Source organism: Acomys minous (genome assembly GCF_964271855.1).
Source record: "Acomys minous genome assembly, chromosome: 8".
In the NCBI taxonomy this organism is placed as follows: Eukaryota; Metazoa; Chordata; class Mammalia; order Rodentia; family Muridae; genus Acomys; species Acomys minous.
Genome location: NC_140489.1, coordinates 24897393 through 24915991, shown reverse-complemented (window position 1 = coordinate 24915991; position 18599 = coordinate 24897393).

Genomic DNA, 18599 nt, shown 5'->3' with positions numbered 1-18599 from the left:
TTTGCGAGTAATACATTAAAAACTCAGTTTAGAACACTAGTAAAATTTACTCCTACATGAGTAAACCTCAGTATTCCCTGGACTGTTCCATGTCCCACTTCTCAATGCCATACTTACTAATACAATAGGCTCGTGCAAACAGAAGACTTAGTACTACTTAGCTCTTTGCATCACAGTCCTCATAGTCTCAGTAATGTTCTCTGTGATTTTGGAGAATCAATTCTCATTAATTGTATAATCAAGAATCATGTAAAGGGGCAGTATTTGAAAAATACTGATATCACCACTATTAGGTCCCAAAAGGAACCAAGTTAATCAGACATTATTAAAAAGATATGAATATATTATTTGATTGAGATACTAAGTGGAATACTGTATAATAGCAAGAATAAATAAGGTGCAAGCCAATGTGAGCAACACAAAGCAAATAAAAAGTCTTATCTGATTTTAGTCATATATATGTGAGCTCAGCATAAGCAAAATTCATCTATGCTGTTGGAATGATGCATGACAGCTTCTCAGTTGTAATGTAGTGACATCATGGGACAAGGAAAAGAGTGTGTAGCTCTGAAATGCTACTCAGTTGGATGGCATTGTCTTAACAGGATTAAAACGGGAGGCACACTTCTTGGAATTTGATTTTTCTTTTGTTCTTTCGTCATGTTACACTAGTCATGTAACAAGCTCAGATTGTTCATCAAGCCACTTGTTCATCAAAATTTCCCACAGATACTTAGTTGCAGGAAGAATTATACCCTGTGGGACTAAAATAACCCATTCCTGATGATACATTTCATTTTCAACCTAATAGCCAACAGAGACTTCAGAGCCACAACTTAGATGCACAGTAGTTCAGGAAAAGAAGCAGATTTCAGAATAAACTTTCACAGTTGATTCCAATGATTGATTCAGACCATTGCCTCAACTATACCAAGGCATCGGTCTTTTGTATAATCCTCCCACTATTCTTAGATGTTCACCCTCCAAGCTCCTGTAACTCTCTGAAAACGTGCTGTACCATCAATTTATCTTTATATGCTCCTAATAGAGTTTATTTTCAATTTGGTATCAGTAGAATGTTGTTTTTTATGGTCAATGCTTATTGCATTCACTTGTTGACTTCTCAATGAATCATAAAACTCTGTAGTCATGAGTTGTACACCTTTCTAGTGATATTCTGTGCTTTAGCTAAATGTTTACTTATAAAAATTACTTCCAGGAAAGAGCAACTCATTCTTTTTATATCAGACAAAATTCAATTTTCTTCTCACAACAGATGTGCACAAGTCATTTATCCTTCCAGGGAAATAATTCAGTTTGCCATTTTATCTGTGTATCATTTATCAAAATTTCTAAAGTGAGAAGTTATATTGATTGTCCAATATGACAATCTCAAACCTCATCAAAAGCCTTCTGTAACAGTGTCTGTAGAAGTCTAACTTCAAGTTTGAAAGCCATATCATTTAATAGTATTGGTGCTTCAAAAAAAAAAAATCAGCTACATTCATAGGGTACCATTGCCAAATAAAATTGAGTAGAGTGGACACAATATACAACTAAGGATCTTAGACTCTCTTCTAAGCATTTTACCCAGCAATGAGAACTATGATGATAAGGGAAACTATAATGATGAAGCAAAGTAAGTGTTTTTTTTTTTCTGATGAGAGAGAATAACAGTATAGATATCTATCCTATAAATGTGAGCTTATCTGTTTAGGTATCCTTAAAATGTTAGTATGTAATATTGAGACTCTGTGACTGTTATCTTACATAGAAGAATGGACTTCGGAGATGTCATTAAGGTAAGTTAAGAACATTAGAATGGAATTAATTCTATTTATTATAATACTAGATCATAAACATAATGGTAAATGTTATTTTAAGAGGGAAGTACTGGGAGATTTGACATAAAAAAAAAGTGATTTGATGGCCAAAGCAAAAGACAAAATATAGGATGTCCCATTGGGCCATGATACAATCTATGAGTGCATCCCCCTAAATCTACAGAGCCCAAAGAAATTGATTCCTACCTAGATGTCAGGGTTTCTGTATATTGGTTCATATCTTGGTTTGAGCTATCCCCCCATAAATGATTTCATAAATTTAGACATAAGTAAAAAAGAAAATACATTTGTATGGTTTAATGTTATTCTTCCTAATTTGTTGCAGGGTTGTAAGTGCTACTGAAAGCAATTGTCTAAATGGGGAAAATTAAAGGAAGCAATTTAGCACATACAGAAACATCATGGTAAACTTTGTAAGCAGAAAAGATAAAACTAACCCAAACGAACAAAATAAGTAGAATGATTCACAGTTTCCTAAATGGAGGAAGGTGGAATCTGTAAATATGTTATTTGTTATTGTATGAAAAAGTACTGTATTAAAGAATGTCTATAGGAAATTTGTAGGGTTTTTTTTTCTGCTGCTGTTGTTGTTCTGTTTTGTTTCATTTTTCAAGACAGGGTTTCTCTGTATAGCCCTGCTTTGGAGACCAAGCTGACCTTGAACTCACAGAGAACTGCCTGCCTCTGCCTCCCTAAGTGCAGAGATTACAGGAGTACACCACTGTTCCCAGTTTGTGGAGATATTCTATTCAACACTAAAAATGTCTAGTTATTTTCCTTTGTCCTGGGTGTTTTGTGTCAGAAGCACATTGTGTCTTTCCACAATTTTGTAATTTATTGACTACCAATGAATTTAATTTACATAGTAGTTTCATTGACAGCAATTTGTTAGCTACTTATCAAAAATACCACTTATCAAAAACAGCTATGTCTAAATCAAGGTTTTCTTCTCTTTCTTTTTTCTTTTTTGTCTTTGTGTGTGTGTGTGTGTGTGTGTGTGTGTGTGTGTGTGTGTGTGTGTGTGTGTTGTGATGCTTTTTGAGACAGGATTTCTCTGTGCAACAGCTCTAGTTAGCCTGGACTTGCTTTGTAGACCAGGCTGGTCTCCAACTCATATAGATCCTCCTGCCTATCCCTCCAAGTGCTCAGATTAAAGGCATACACCATCACACCTGGCACGGCTTTATAAATTCCAATTTAATCTCTAATACTAAGGCTCAGATCACACATTACACAGTAAATTATCTATGTATCTATGTGTCTGTCTATCTATCTATCTATCTATCTATCTATCTATCTATCTACCATTTTTCTATAGACTAAAGAGGTTTACAGAGGCAAGCAATGCAAAGAACCTAGAGAAGACAGATCTAGGAAAGTAGATAGTTAACAGGTCTAGAGTTACAAAGAGTATTGTGGACAAATTGCAGTTTCAATAGGCTACATCAACAGAAGGGACAAACCTAGTTAAAATACCAGGAACAGTTGGCCATTCTCTGCCTGTATGATGCCCAAACTGGGTGGTGGTCAGCTTTCAGGTTGGTGGGGGCCACTGTTGTTAATTTTCTACTTAATTATGTTGGTGATAGAGAAGTTTCTTCAGTATAACATATCTGATCTTAGATCTGGCTTTTATGATAGTATTGTAATATTTTCAGGAATCCTTAAACCTTCTGTTCACTCTGCTTAATTCATGAGGTAGAATTTTGTTTACTCAAGTGATAAGTCATTATCAACCTGTAGCACATTAGTGCTATGAAAATAATGGTGTAATTGTCTTCACGATATAGAGTGATTATTCATGTTCAAAAAGGTGTCAAAGGACACTTGTCAAAAGGAGTTTTATTAAGACAAGTTTCATTATTCAAAGGCCAAAGCACAGCCTAATCTCAACAACCTAGGGAAAAAATAGAATTCTAGACTATTATAATGATACAAATACTTTGTATATCGCTGTATTTTAAAGATAATATAATACCACCATTATTAAATCTAATAAAGAAAATAACTATCTTCTGAAATAGATAAACATTTTTAATTATAACTCATCAATTGATCATTTGATCCATAAGATACTCCATTATTACAATTTCACACTTGGAAATATATTCATGCAAAGTGTTTTGGCTCAGGGTTTGATTAGAATTGCGTTAAGCAATATTTGAATGTCACATTCTTTTTAGCATTTAAGTTTATATTTCCTATAAAGTGTGTTAGAGTGCATTCTGCCCAGTCCTCTGACCACAGAAGAAGCACAGAAGACTAATCCTGATGATGCTCTTGAACATTAGTAAAATAACAAAGATCCCACGGTCATCAGACTCAGCTCTACTTAAAACCTTCTCCTTTTCCTGAAACAGAGAACTAGATGTATGGCTCCCAGCACTATCCATAGAAATATCTTTGGGCAAAATATTCCCCCCACTTTTTATTTTCCTCCCAAATTCCAGAGCTTCTGATAAAGTCAAAACATGACAATTGAAAGCATTTTGGCCTAAATTTCAGATTGTCTTCTTACTTTTAGTATCTCAAATACTTGTGATGGTTTTCTTTAAGGATTAAAAAAAAAGTGATTTATGTCAAAGAGAAATAATCTCCCATATAGTTACTAATCTTTTCTCTTGTAAAATACAAAAAATCATAGTGTTGGAGTGAAGATATTGTCACCAGGTTAACAATTTAAATAACAGGAAAGTGTGGGCATAACTGTAGATTGTGAAGTAGCCTAGGCTTGAAGAGTTCTTCAACTAAATCACTGCAGAATAATATGGAAATAAGCCCTTTCTAAACTGCTAGGAAAATTATTACTCAATTCATCAAACAAAGATTGTTTCTTTATTAATTATTGTTTTGAAAATTAGCAGGGTACTTCCTGTCACTTAATAATCATGTAGTTATAAATATATGCTCAATAATTTCCTCAAGTATTGGGGTATTTTGTCCTATTTGATTCTTCATTTTTTTTCTAGAATTATTCAATTGTTTTAGAGTAAAACATAATTTCATCTCCACCATTTTCTGACCTTTCTAATTACTGATGTTCTTCATTTATAAGAACAAAGACTGGTAAGTTTATAAAATATGGCAGAGACTCATAAATTACATAAATTGCAAACATTATGTTGTATATTGTAATGCACAAATATAATTAACATATCTTTTTTTAAAAAGAATTGAAACTAAGAATATGATAAGTACTGTTTTCTTGGCTTTCTATCTCTTGTTATTTTTAATTTTTTCTTTTCTTTGTACATTTTTTAGTAAACTGTATATTACATTAGTAAGGGGATAAAGAAAAATGACTTAACATTAAAAATATAAGAGCAAACTTGACATTCTAATGACCAGAATATCTGACCCCTAAATACAACTGTATATGACCATGAACAGACTGCTAAAGATTATGGTGCTCCTCTATTGATTATTTTCATTCAAAGGCACTTGAAGAAACACAAATGGAAAGACAAGCTCTCTCTGAAGTCCATTTTTCTGTCTAAAAGGGACACTCCAAAAGTACTCAAATTCCATCAACCCCACACCTCTAGGGGAGCTTCACCATCCTCAAAGAGCTGGCTTTTCCAAGAAGAACAGACAAAACCCCACTACTTGAACTAGTCACACTTCCTTCACAGGCCCCAACTGTTAAGAAGACTTCCCTAGGTAGTTAAGTTCTCTCTCCTTTCTTTTTAAAGCTTGGATATGTTATAAGACATGCTATAAAACCACATGGTAGTGTAAAGCTTATAATTCTGAGAAATATTTACTGAAATATCCTGCATATAAGATAATAAAAGTCCAACAAACCTGAGAAATTTTTCACAATCATTCTTTTGGTTTTATGCTATTTTATAGATTCAGCTATCAAACATCTCAGAAAAATGGGAATAGGGCTTCCTCAAGACCCAGCTATCCAACTCCTTGGAATATATCCAGAAAATGCCCTACCACACAACAGGGACATATGCTCAACCATGTTCATAGCTGCTTTATACATAATAGCCAGAACATGGAAACAGCCTAAGTGTCCCTCAGTAGAAGAATGGACTAAGAAACTGTGGTACATTTACACTAGGGAATAGTACTCAGCTATTAAAAACAAGGAATTCCCGAAATTTGTGGACAAATGGATTGATCTAGAAATTATCATAATGAGTGAGTTCACCCAGAAGCAAAAAGAGACAAATGGTATATACTCACTTATATCGAAACACTAGTCCAAGGGATACATACCATGAAAAACTTTACTTACCAAGAAAGTGGGTCAGAGGAGAGGACTTCCTATTGAGACTTTAGGTGAGACTGGCATGGAAGAATGGGGAAATAGTAGGGCCCACAGAGTCCTGGAAACCTACAAGCAGAACTTTATGACAGGCAGATCTGGGTCCTGGGGTCCTTTTCAAACCAAGGCACCAGCCAAGGAGAATATAGGCAGTAAACTTCGAACCCCTACCAAGACCTAGCCGCCAAACAGGATATTCTCCACCGTTGAGTGGAGAGTGAGATCTGACTCTCACATGAACTCTGGTGCCCCTTTTCTGACCTCGTCCCCTGGATGGGGAGGCCTGGCAGCACTCAGAGGAAGGATAGCAAGTTACCAAGAAGAGACTCGATATTCTAAGAGCATATATAGGGGGAGGAGGTCTCCCTCAATCACAGACATAGGGGAGGGGAAAAGGGGGGAAGTGGGAGGGAGGGAAGAATGGGAGGAAATAGGGGAAGATTATAGCCCGATCTTTATCCTCTTGCTTGTATCTTCCCATTCCCTCCCTCACTCCCTCTTCTACCCTATTCCCCTCCCCTAGATCTCTGAAAGAAGAGACTTCTTCCCCTACCATCTAACCACAGCCCATCAGGTCTCATCCAGATAGCTGGTTTCCTCTTTGTCTGTGTACCCACTGAGCCTCCCCACCGAGGGGAAGTGATCACATTGGGGGCACCAGCGTTCATGTCAGAGGCTGTCCCTGCTTCCCCCACATCCTTAGAGATTGAGCTGTCTATTGGCTATATCTGAACAGGGGTCTAGGTTTTCCTTGGTTGGTCCAACAGTTTGTTCAGGGGGCCCTGGGTTCAGACCCACTGGCCTTGATGCTCTTCTTATATGGCTCCAGAACCTTCTTGATCCTTCTATCCCCCCCATTCTTCCATACAACTCTCAGTTCTCCACCTGGAGTCTAGCAACGAGTCACAGCATGTGTCCAGATCCTCCGTCATCTTCTTTCAGCTCATCTGTGGACAGCGATGTTAGATTTAACATGAAAATTAGATTTTTCCCTAAAAATGGTAATTTTGAAATAAACTAATTTATTATAACATATATTAATCAATAGTAATAGAGAGGGGCTACATATGTCACAGGATATTAGAATGCATGACGCTTCTTTGCAAAAGTGAATTTGAAAAATACCAAAGAACCTCCTTATGGAGATGGCTTCAAATGTGGCAAAGAAGTCACTGGACAAACTGCGTTTCTACCATAGACAGAATTCTGCCTAAAAAAGGGCAAACTTGGATGCAGGCAGAGTCGACAGCCAAACTCTGCCAAGCCAGGGTAAACAAGTCCTCAATAGCTCCTCTCTCACAAATATGTATGTCAGATATATTGGGGCAGAAGGCTGAAGATGATGCTCCAACATTACAGAGAGTTTAGGGCGACTATTCAGGTAGAACACTGTCTCTGCCATTTTTTCATTTGGAAGGCTACTAACCTACATTCTCAGCGTACTCAGCTAATCAAGTTTATTCCTTCTAAATTCTCTTAAGGAGTTTAAAAAAACAAACAAACCAGGAAGTTTAGTTTCACGATGAAGGTTAGTTGTTTAGGGAGTTAAGATGTTTTTAGGTCTAGATGGGGGTTTTAAATTGATGATGATGATATGTGATGTAGATCGATTTACATTCATAAATTTAGATGCACCAAGATAGGAATATGTTCTCTTCCAGGCTGTCAAATACAAACAGTCAAAACAGTAATAATATGACATTTGTATAATTCCTGATTGTATCATGGTTCTTCTTGCTATATGTAGTCTATGGTATATATGTGTAATAATATAAATGTATATGTAAAAAAACACATACAAAAGGAGCACTGAAACAAGCAAATATGTGCGTATTCCTGTTAATTACAGATGAGCATTTGCTATTTCAAAGTCTTGTTAATTTTCCAACCCCCCCAAAAAAACCAAAACCAAAAACAAAAAACAAAACAAAACTCTTCAAAGAAATAAACATATTAGTAGTGTTTGCTGATTGCATAAAGTGACATAATTGGTGGGAGATGAAGAACAAAAAGAATATTACAAACAATGATATCAAATAGCATTGAACTTCATGATTTCTTTGCCATGAAACTGTCTTTTATCAAACCTCAGAAGTGGCAATGATCCCTCTTTTTAACACCATTAGACAGATCTGGCCTGAGGTCATCTCTCAACTTGATAATGAATATTCTTAAAGTCAACAAATCCAACTGGTACTGAATTAAAAAGAAGACATTTCTAGAAACCATGATTATGAATAGTTTTATTTGATATCTTTGGTAGAATCTGTGAATATTTTATGATACTTATGTGTCTTAAAGCTCTTAGGCTGAAGTATAGTTGAAGTTTGCATTAGTAACTAAAATTAATTTCCCAATTCTCCTCTGTGGCAGCTATTTTGAAGTGCTATAAATCCCAAGACATGTTCATCAAGCTTAAGTAATTACTAGTAAGTGACAAGCAAATATTTTATTTTAAAGCTTTAATTAGTTATTGTAAAGTAGTATATTTCCTAGAATGTAATGATAAAATAACAAATAGCTTAAATCATTTTTAAATTGATTTTTTGTTTTTTCCCAGTAAAATTATGAATAAGAATTGAAAAATTGGAGTATGTAATGCAGTATGATCAATATTCTCCAGAATTATGTCATTTTAATTGAAAACAAGAAACCTCAACTTGCACTCAATTTCAGCAAGCTACATTACATTACCTCATTTCTCTGGATATCAGCATTTTTCTGCTTTTGTATTACATTCCAATATTTTTAATCCAAGTAATCAGTATCTTGTTTTGCAAACAAAACATTTCTTCATATATGGCCATTTTTTACATCTCAGTTTTGTGTCACAGTTTTGTAAGAAAACTAACAGGTAGCAGATCATCTATATAGGAATATGGGAATGAATTAGAATCCTTAAAAGTATGACAGAATGCACAATTAATGAGTTCCAAAAGTAAAATAGAGAATCATACATTATTCTGTTTATATTTCATACCTGTGTTTCCCTGTTGGACACCAGCCAAGCAAATATGAGGAAATGAGAGAATAGAGGGAAAGTTTACATGCTGCAATTGTCTCTTCTTTCATAGAAATATGTAACTGGTAAATTTTAATGTAAAATTTCAACAGCTTAAACCATAGACGTTTTATGAAAGTTATGCTTAGCACCAGTGTTGAAGTTGATACTTTGGTAAATAAGGCAGAGAGAGAGGGAGGGAAGCAGGATCTCAATTTAACAACATAGAAAGGCTTTTAAAAGCAGAAAAGTGTTGGTTCTTGATCTTATTTGTATTACAATTAAGGTACCCATTTGTTCTTCAGGATCACATTGGTAAACCCAGGATGACTAACTACTATGGTTTGTTTTTCTTCATAATGTTTAATATTTATTTTAACATTGGATGGATTTATTATGATGATTTTTATTATTAATTTATTCATATTACATCTCAACTGTTAGCCCATCCCTTGTATCCTCCCATTCCTCCCTCCCTCCTGCTTCCCCCTTCTCCCCTCCCCTATGTCTGTGACTGAGGGGGACCTCCTCCCCCTGTATATGCTCATAGGGTATCGAGTCTCTTCTTGGTAACTTGCTATCCTTCCTCTGAGTGCCACCAGGCCTCCCCATCAAGGGGACATGGTCAGAAATGGGGCACCAGAGTTTGTATGAAAGTCAGACCTCACTCACCACTCAACAGTGGAGAATGTCCTGTCCATCGGCTAGGTCTGGGTAGGGGTTTGAAACAACTATGATTTATACTACTTTTATTTACTTTCAATCCTAAAGTATCAAATAAAGCAAAGCCCATGCCATAACCTACAAGCTAGTCAGTCATTCCACTGTCACTACTGTAGGCCACCACGAAGGAACGGTGGGATTTTTAAATGTAACCATAGTGAAAGTAGTGGTTGGATATAGATAAGTCTATTTCATTAAGGAAAAGTTAACCATTTTGATAAACTATGATAAAGGACTTGAGAGAAAGGAAGAACCAAAAAATAATTCTTTTTGAAAATTGTTTCATTGTTTCTTTAGATTATAATTACATCATATTCTCCTTCCCTCTCATTCTTTGATAAAAAGAAAATATTGATGATTGTATTTTTGATAGAAAAGAGACTTTGGGGGGCATGTTAACTTTTTATGACTGACACATCTTATGGCAGGGATGATTGGTAGACAAAGTCATGTAACTTTAAAGTTTGGAGGAGAAAATGAAAACAATATCTACACTTTACAGTCCATAGAATCACATTGTTTTTCATGTTTATCAATTTATATGGCATTGTTTTCACATTGTAGGCAATAAAGAACTAAAATCCAGATTCTCAGAAATGAGTAAAATAGTCCTATAATCTGATGTTTTAAGAACTATGACACTAAACACACCTCAGATTTGTTTTAATAAGAAATAATGTGACCATCATATGTTGCAGGGTATAAATCAGTGAAGAATTTAACAAGAATGATTTTAGTTGGAAGTGAAAATGAAATCTGGGTATTAATTCTCCTCAAGGAAGAAAGAAAGTGAAGTGGATCAATCAGAGAATTAGGTCAGGACAGAAGGAGAGCGGGATTAATGTGAAGTGCTGCATATTTTTAAAGAGCCTTTGGTAACATAAGGGCACTTGAATACAGCAATGACCACACTAGCAAACCTCTGAGCAATGGAGAGATGAGCTTATTTGCATATGGAAGATTGGTCCCTTGCATGTGACCCTAGCCATCTTGGTTTTTCTCAGCCGTGGTATATTATATAATCAGTTAGTTTAGGAGTAGGAACATTGATTCACAACTGTGGTTACTTTCTGTGTATGATTCAATGATATTAGCTTACAAAGAAATTTGTAAGTTTATAATTTGCAAGAATCATAGGATTCCACTGTACATTTTCCTTAAAACTGGGAAGTTGAGTCACCTCTCCAGGAGCATTAAAACATTTAAGAAAAAAAAATGTTCACATTCCTTTTCAGGATGTATGGCAAAAGTAACCTTGTCTTCCTCTCTCCTTCCTATCTTCCTCCTTCTGCGTCTCATAGGCAAACAACACTGAGAATATGCATCCGTTGAGATGTTGATGTGAGAACCACAGTAAAAGTATGATAAATTTTTTACTTCCTAGGTGCATCACTCAGAACAGTGGGAAAGATTTCGGTTCCCTTTTAAACAAAGTCCATGAATTCAACACCTTTTACAGGCAGCAGATTCGACAAAATGGAGCCTGGAATGATGTGCTTTGAGGCCTATGATCTCCAGAGGGACACTATCTCCTGGGTGGACATGGACCGATCAACAAATAAAATAAAAATGGAGATGTGAATCCTATGCAGAGCACTTCAGATTATATTGTTTATGAACTCTACAATAGCATGAGGTAAGGCAAGTGATGATTAGGAAGGTGATGGGAGATGAGCTTATTCTGTGAAATGATAATATGAAAATATTAGAGGGAGCTTAAATGTTCCTTAATTTTAAGAAGGTATATAATTACTAGGTGAAGCAATATTCAGAGTATAGCAGTGCCATTTAACAGAGGTTAAATATAAGATTATTTTCAGTCATCTTGAGAGACTATTAACACAAACTCAGGGGTGGTCTTTGTAATATGATATTCAAGGAACACTTAGAGACTATGCTGTTCAAAGGACTATATTGAAGGACTTCCTCTTTAGTAGAACAGAATCACTGACAGGAACAATTGAAACGAGGTTTATTCTGCCACATTTTAAAAGTGATTTCATTATGTCATGTTGAAAACTGCACAGCAACAGTAGTGTGCCCCTCCCTGTGATTTTAGTCTATTGTGATAGAGAAGGCATGGAGTCTAGAATGCCCTCATTTCGGTGCTGATAGTCTGCCATTATGGGGAAAATATGGAGGCACAAATGGCTCTAAACTAATGGTTGGCATGTAAACCCACCTGTCTCATGCTTGATTGCATGACAAAGTCAAGGAGGCAGAGGAAATCAGTAAGAACAGAGACAGGTGTGACCTTCAAATCCCTTCTCACCTTGGATAGCCATCACAGCTTTCAAAGTAGCATTAAAACATAGGGATTGTATGTTTAAATGAGGCATTGTTAAAAACATGAACAATTGAACCGTAACAGGAGATATTCACGATATTAACTTAGGAGGATGGAGTGCTGAGATGACTGAGCTACTAAGTACCTGCTAACAAGTACTTACTTGCTGCTTACTTACACCTGCTACTAAGCCCGATGACCTAGAAACCACATACTACAAGGAAAGAACAGACTCCACAAGTATGTACATGCACACACACACACACACACACACACACACACACACACACACACACACACACCAAAGCATACATATAGATATAAACACGTACACATTGTAACACACTTGTATGTAATACAAAGTCAAGAGAAGCATATTATTATGTGTTTTTATAAAGTTAAGCAAGACATACTAGAGAAGTATGGCAGAGAGTTATGAAGAAGTGAATAATGTCTTCAAATGTGATGCGAAAACAGATCTTGTGAGCATGAGTACAACTTGAAGTAGAAAACAAAAAGAGGTAAGAAGGGAGAAGCCTTAGAGAGTATGAAATTGAGGTGACTGAGTGGAACCCAAACTAAATTTGATAAATAAATAAGGTAAAAGTGTAGCAGCAATTCTGCCTGTATGAGCCAGAGTGACAAATTGTAATGAGAAAAACTAGACGCATTCCTAGAAGAGTGTGCAAACTGACGGCAGTATGTAGTATAAAGACAATTGCATAAGCAGGTATAAAAACAGTATTCAAATATTTTTCAGCTTCAAGTAAGACACCAAATTGACTCTAAAATTGTAATGTCCTAAAAATCAATAAGATGATAAAACATGCAAATGCTAGCACGAAAACTTGAGTTTTGACTCTCAAGACTCATAAAAATCCAGATTCAATAACACAAGTGTCCTTTCATGGAGGCAAGATGGAAGATAGGACAATAGCAGGAATTCAGTCAACCACCTACTCTGATATGCATTACATAGGAAAGAGGACCTTTCCTCAAAGAAAGTAGAATGTGTGGCCAACATCTGAGATTGTTCCCTAACACACACACACACACACACACACACACACAAAATCCAAATATCATACCTGTGTTAAATTTAAATGAACATGTAAATCCAAAAATAAAATATCTAAAACAAAAACATCTATTTGGTTAGTAGAAGTGTGGAGATTGAATATATTTTTAATATGTGCTTTTGTTGTTAGAAACAACAAAAATATAAAATTACAAGTCAGAGTGAGATAATCAAGTATTTTTCGTCTAATTATCAAAATCATATCCCAATTTTGGTGTAATTTGGCACTGCCTAATATTCTTTTAAAATGATTGACCATAATACTTACCTATGACATTAACTCCTATTTTAAAATAACAGTACCTAAGTAGGGTTATATTGCAGCTATTATATGTGACTGCCATACCTGGAAAAGGGAGACAAGTAATCATAAGTATGTTGATTTTGTGAGGCAAAAGATCCAAATTCCACTGGTAAAGTAAGACTCTTGAGGCTACTGAGTTTTTCAGGAACATTGAATCACCACTTATACACAACCACAACTTCCAAGAGTAAGCCGTCAAATGTATCCAAGGCCCTATTTTCCCAATATTACTACCCATATATGTAATGTGCAATACTTTAATAATCATGGGGAGATTTTTGAACATTTTGTGTTTTTGAATTGTGGTAATAATTATAATATTTTTGAAGTTATGCTAATCATAATTTCCCATTAACCAAAATCTATATGTAATGTATTTTCTAACAGACACAGCTTATGCTTTTTGTAGCCTGTTTATAAATACAACAGTTTTCATTTTATGACATGAGTTTTAATAATATACATATAGAGGTAGTTAAGGGCATCTTATAGTGAAGTGGTTGAGGAAAGAAAATAAAATCTTGACACGTTAAAGTATATAGTTAAACGAGCCATCAAAAGTACAAATTCAGTTCAGAATATCAGGAATGTGTCACATTGAATAATGTCTCATGATATCTAATGGCCATAGGTCAGCAGAAACCTGAACAGGGTATTAGAGAAATGCATTTATGAGGAGTTCCTTCTAGGCATTCAATTTTTCATTCAAATTCTTCTGTCTGCAATTAGCCATACAGGCAGAAATTAGCCTACGAGTAATTGTACTTCTAATGGATTCATTGAGTAATGACTTCATTACTTTTCCCCTAAAATGTAGGGACCTCTTTCCAATTGTACACCCAATTACTTCATTATGACAGTCCTGATTTTCAGCCTCAGTGTGTTAAATGCAAACTATTTGGAGGTCAAATTTTGAATGTGTGAAGGGCAAACACTAAGTATGTACCCATTGCTGTAGTCTATGGCTGCCGAGTCATTTACCCACCCCCAAATTTAGAACATAATGATACTACCTTGAATCTAGTGCTTACCTGCTTCAGAAACTCAATAGCATCTGGCTGGCTTATTCTTCTCTTCCACATTAAGTTGACAGCATCAAAAGCACCTGCATCTATTTTGTGAATTTGCATCCTGACTTATTTGCATATTGTTGTCTTGTGAAAGATGGCTGTTGAACAGCACAGCATCATGGTGTCTTCTGTATGCGTATAATTGATACCTTGGTGCTGAAAACATCAAAATATATCCAAGGCAGGTGCTGTATATGCTTTCCACTTAGCTTTGAAAGACATGGGTATTACTTTCCTTCTTTCAATTGGCTCAATTAATAATAGGTCTCTAAAGTCAAGAGAGGAGGATCAAAGACCTTTTTAGAATATCAAAAAAAAATGGCATTATAGTCAAGGAAAAATAAAAGTGCAAGCAATGGTAGAGTCAGTTGTTTATAAGTAAATGCTACATATTGAAGTAGTAAAAATAAATAAAACGCTAATAATAAATGCCATTATCATTATGAGATAATATACTATGGGCTCTTTTAAGAACTTGTTTTTATATTTATTTGTGTGTGTGTATGTGTGTGTGTGTGTGTGTGTGTGTGTGTGTGTGTGTGTGTGCATATCTGTGTGTGTCTCTGTGTGTAGTGGAATTTTAATCCAGCAACATGGCTACTCTGAAAAGGGCACACATTCAAAGACCTAGGTTTGTGTGATCCATTTGGAATGTAGCCATGTCCTTCGAAAACATCTTTAAACTCTCTGGCTGGAACACAGACATGCCTTTAGTACACACCTTTATTCCCAAACAATGAAATCTAATTGAGAGGTAACCAAAGTGATGAATCAGAGAAAGATTTAATAGAATAACTCAGAGATAGGATACATTCAACTTCAAATTAATAGACAGGAAAGAGAGGCTACTCAAGAGCACTGCAGGCAGAGTTGGGTTCAGTGCTGTTCAGTTACAGCAGTTGAGTTCATGTGGTTACATTTAGTTCATGCAGTCATTGCAATCAGTGCTGTTCAATTTGTGGAGTTCAGAGGCAGTTTTTCCAAGAAGAGTAATTCATTCAGCTGCCTAGAGAAACCTATTAGAATTATTATTCTTGGTGAAGAGTTTGAGCCAAAGCAGCTGAGTTGAACCAATCAGCCAGAGTTCAGAAAGGGCTGGAAAGGGAGAGTTTATTCAGCAGTAATTTTTGGAGGCTGTAAGCATTCTAGGTCTATGTTAGCCGAGAATCGAGGTTGAAGACTTTTTTTGACCATTTTTCCCCCCAGTGGGTAAAATTCTATTTATGTAGAAGTTGACATGTCCAGTGAAGTTTATAAAATATAAAATACTAGCTGTATTTTCATTTCTGAATATTGCACACATGCTTTTATCTTTATTTTGGTTATTTTTTGTTATCCTTTAAAAATTTAAATGTTAATTTTTTTATTTTTACATATAAATTTATACTGTTATACACATATACAATAAACTCAAGAAGAACCATAACATAATAGGAATTATATAAATCTTACATTCTTAGTGTTTTGGCTGTTTGTATTTGGCAGTCTTGAAGCAAATGAAAACATAAAACGGTATACAAGGGTTTGCTAGCATTAGGACACCCACTTAACATCTGCAGCCTCTACTGTTTTGTAATTAAACAGCAATTAAGATCCAGGTATAGTATTAAGGGCTCTTGGTTTATAATCAATATGGAGAAATGTATGGATGGCCTAGTAGAGGCATTTGTACAATTTAAACAGAGAAATACACATTATCAATAGTTGGAGTTGTTGTTCATGTGATGATCAGAATCAGTGGAGGAGGGTACAAACACAAGGATGAATCTAGGAGATCTTTGCTTTTGTTTGTTTGGTTGGTTGTTGGTTTGGTTTGGTTTAGGTGCTGGAGACTTCAAGACCTGACACAAAATAAACACATTCCTTATCTCAAACTTAACCAGCTCAAGCTGTTAGGTGATTTCTTCATAATCAGGTGTTATGGGAGAATTTGGATTTAGGAGGTGAATCTAGTGAAAGCAAAATGAAAAATATATTAAAAGTTTGCAATGCCTTCTGGCTTCGGGAAAGGATTTAATTGATAAAGAATAGCATTGACTTTGGGATTAACATCTCACTTACTGACACGGATAAGAGACAGTGAGTGAAGGAATAGAACTAAGCAGGATAAAGAATGCGGACTTATTTGTCTTTGTGTTTGTCAGTACAAACTCATCCACAAGAGATATATAATGAGAAGGAATTCAGGAAAAGGGATTTGAAGACAAGATTGTTTATTTTAGTTTATTTTTTAACATTTAATTTGTCATATAAAAACATAGCATAGGTAAGGAGGTTATATTTCTGTATTTGAGTCTGAGATGAATTTTGTTTTCTATTTTTATAATTAAGATGCAGAACACACAACTAGGATCAGAAAATTACTTGATGTGATTGTAACATTATATTTATAGTAAATAGGTAGCCTAAAAAAAAATGAAAGAGAAGATCACATCCATTCTGTCTTACACTATTTGGCTTGGTGTTTCCAAAGTAAGAACAACTGAGAACATTTTGTAAGGCCTGTGAATCTGGCAAGGTATGCGTATCTAGAATATTTGCTTGGACAGTGTTAAAATTACCCAGGGGACCCTTCTATGATGCTCTTTCATTCTACTGCTTTATTTCAAAACCAAGAATCAAGAGTGATCGGACTCTTCATCACTATTCCTTTTCTCAAGGTTTGGCACCATTTTATGAACCAGGAAGTAATAACCTGGAGTTATAGTGCAGAAAATAAGTAGAGCTTGGATGAAGGAAATCCATGGTGTTAGTTAATTTGCTTCTGATTGTGTTTTATTGATCTTTGGTACCTGGCTGTTTTTTTGAATTGGGGTTAAAAGGTACAAGAAGAAACGAAAAGCATCAACAGCAAAAATGTGGTCATCACATGGCCCAGAGGCTATGTAATAATAATTTCAACTCAAATGTCCACAAAGTAGAATAAAACTTGTTATTGGGAAAAGAACTTTTTTTTTTTTTTAGTAAGTGTGATACCAGGAGATATTATGTTACAGTGGAGAAAGCCAGAGGGGTTCCAGAATGTTGTGTCCCAAAACAAGGAAATGGATGTGGCAGAAGCAGAGACAATATATTAGAAAAATACATACTTCCCAAACCATAACCTGAAGGACATAGAGGAAAAAGTTTAATAAGACAACAGGTGTGAATGCATAGAGGGCAGTTTACGTGACAGTTGCCTCATTTGCACAACACAGGAATTCTTCTGTTCTCTTTCAATTGATGCTGTATCCAACTCTGCTTATTCTGTCTCATGATCATCTTAGATTTCTACTCAGTGGTGCAGTTTAGCATTAAAATGACACATTGGAGTACTTCTATACCTGGCCTAATAACCACAGTGAATTCCAAGAGGGTGTGGCTGGTCTGTGGTGAGGAAATCCTACCTTCCTTACCCAACATGTTTATCTTCTAAGTTACATCTTTTACTTAAGTCAACCTTAACAATTTCTCCCACGTCTCTTCCCATCTCATTTCTTCCCTTTTTTTCTTTCCTGCTCTCCTTCTCTATGCTTTTTCCCTCACCATTTCCTCAGCCTCAACAGTATAATATGCTGATTTTGATTTTTATTATGTTTATGTCTTTAGACAATATCTCACTATATTTTCTGGCTCTGAAAGTTAAATACTTACATCTATATGCCATATGTTGGCATTTTCTCCATATATTATATCTCTTGAGCAGGATACTTCTGTGTTGTTGAGCTGCCATGTGGTTAGTGTTACACTGCAGGTACTCAGTTCCTAAGAGTGACTGCTTTCTCACGCTCAGCAGAGATATGCACATACCTCATCACACTCCTAAATCACCACCAGACACACACACACACACACACACACACACACACACACACACACACACACACACAAAAATCAACCCTTTCACTTAACAATTATTTTTGAGGATTTAAGAGAAAAAGAAATGTGATCTCAAAACTAAAAAGAGTCATGAGAAAAGTCTGTTTCTTCAAGAAATGGGCTAAATTCATACAATAAATTATTGGAGAATAAGA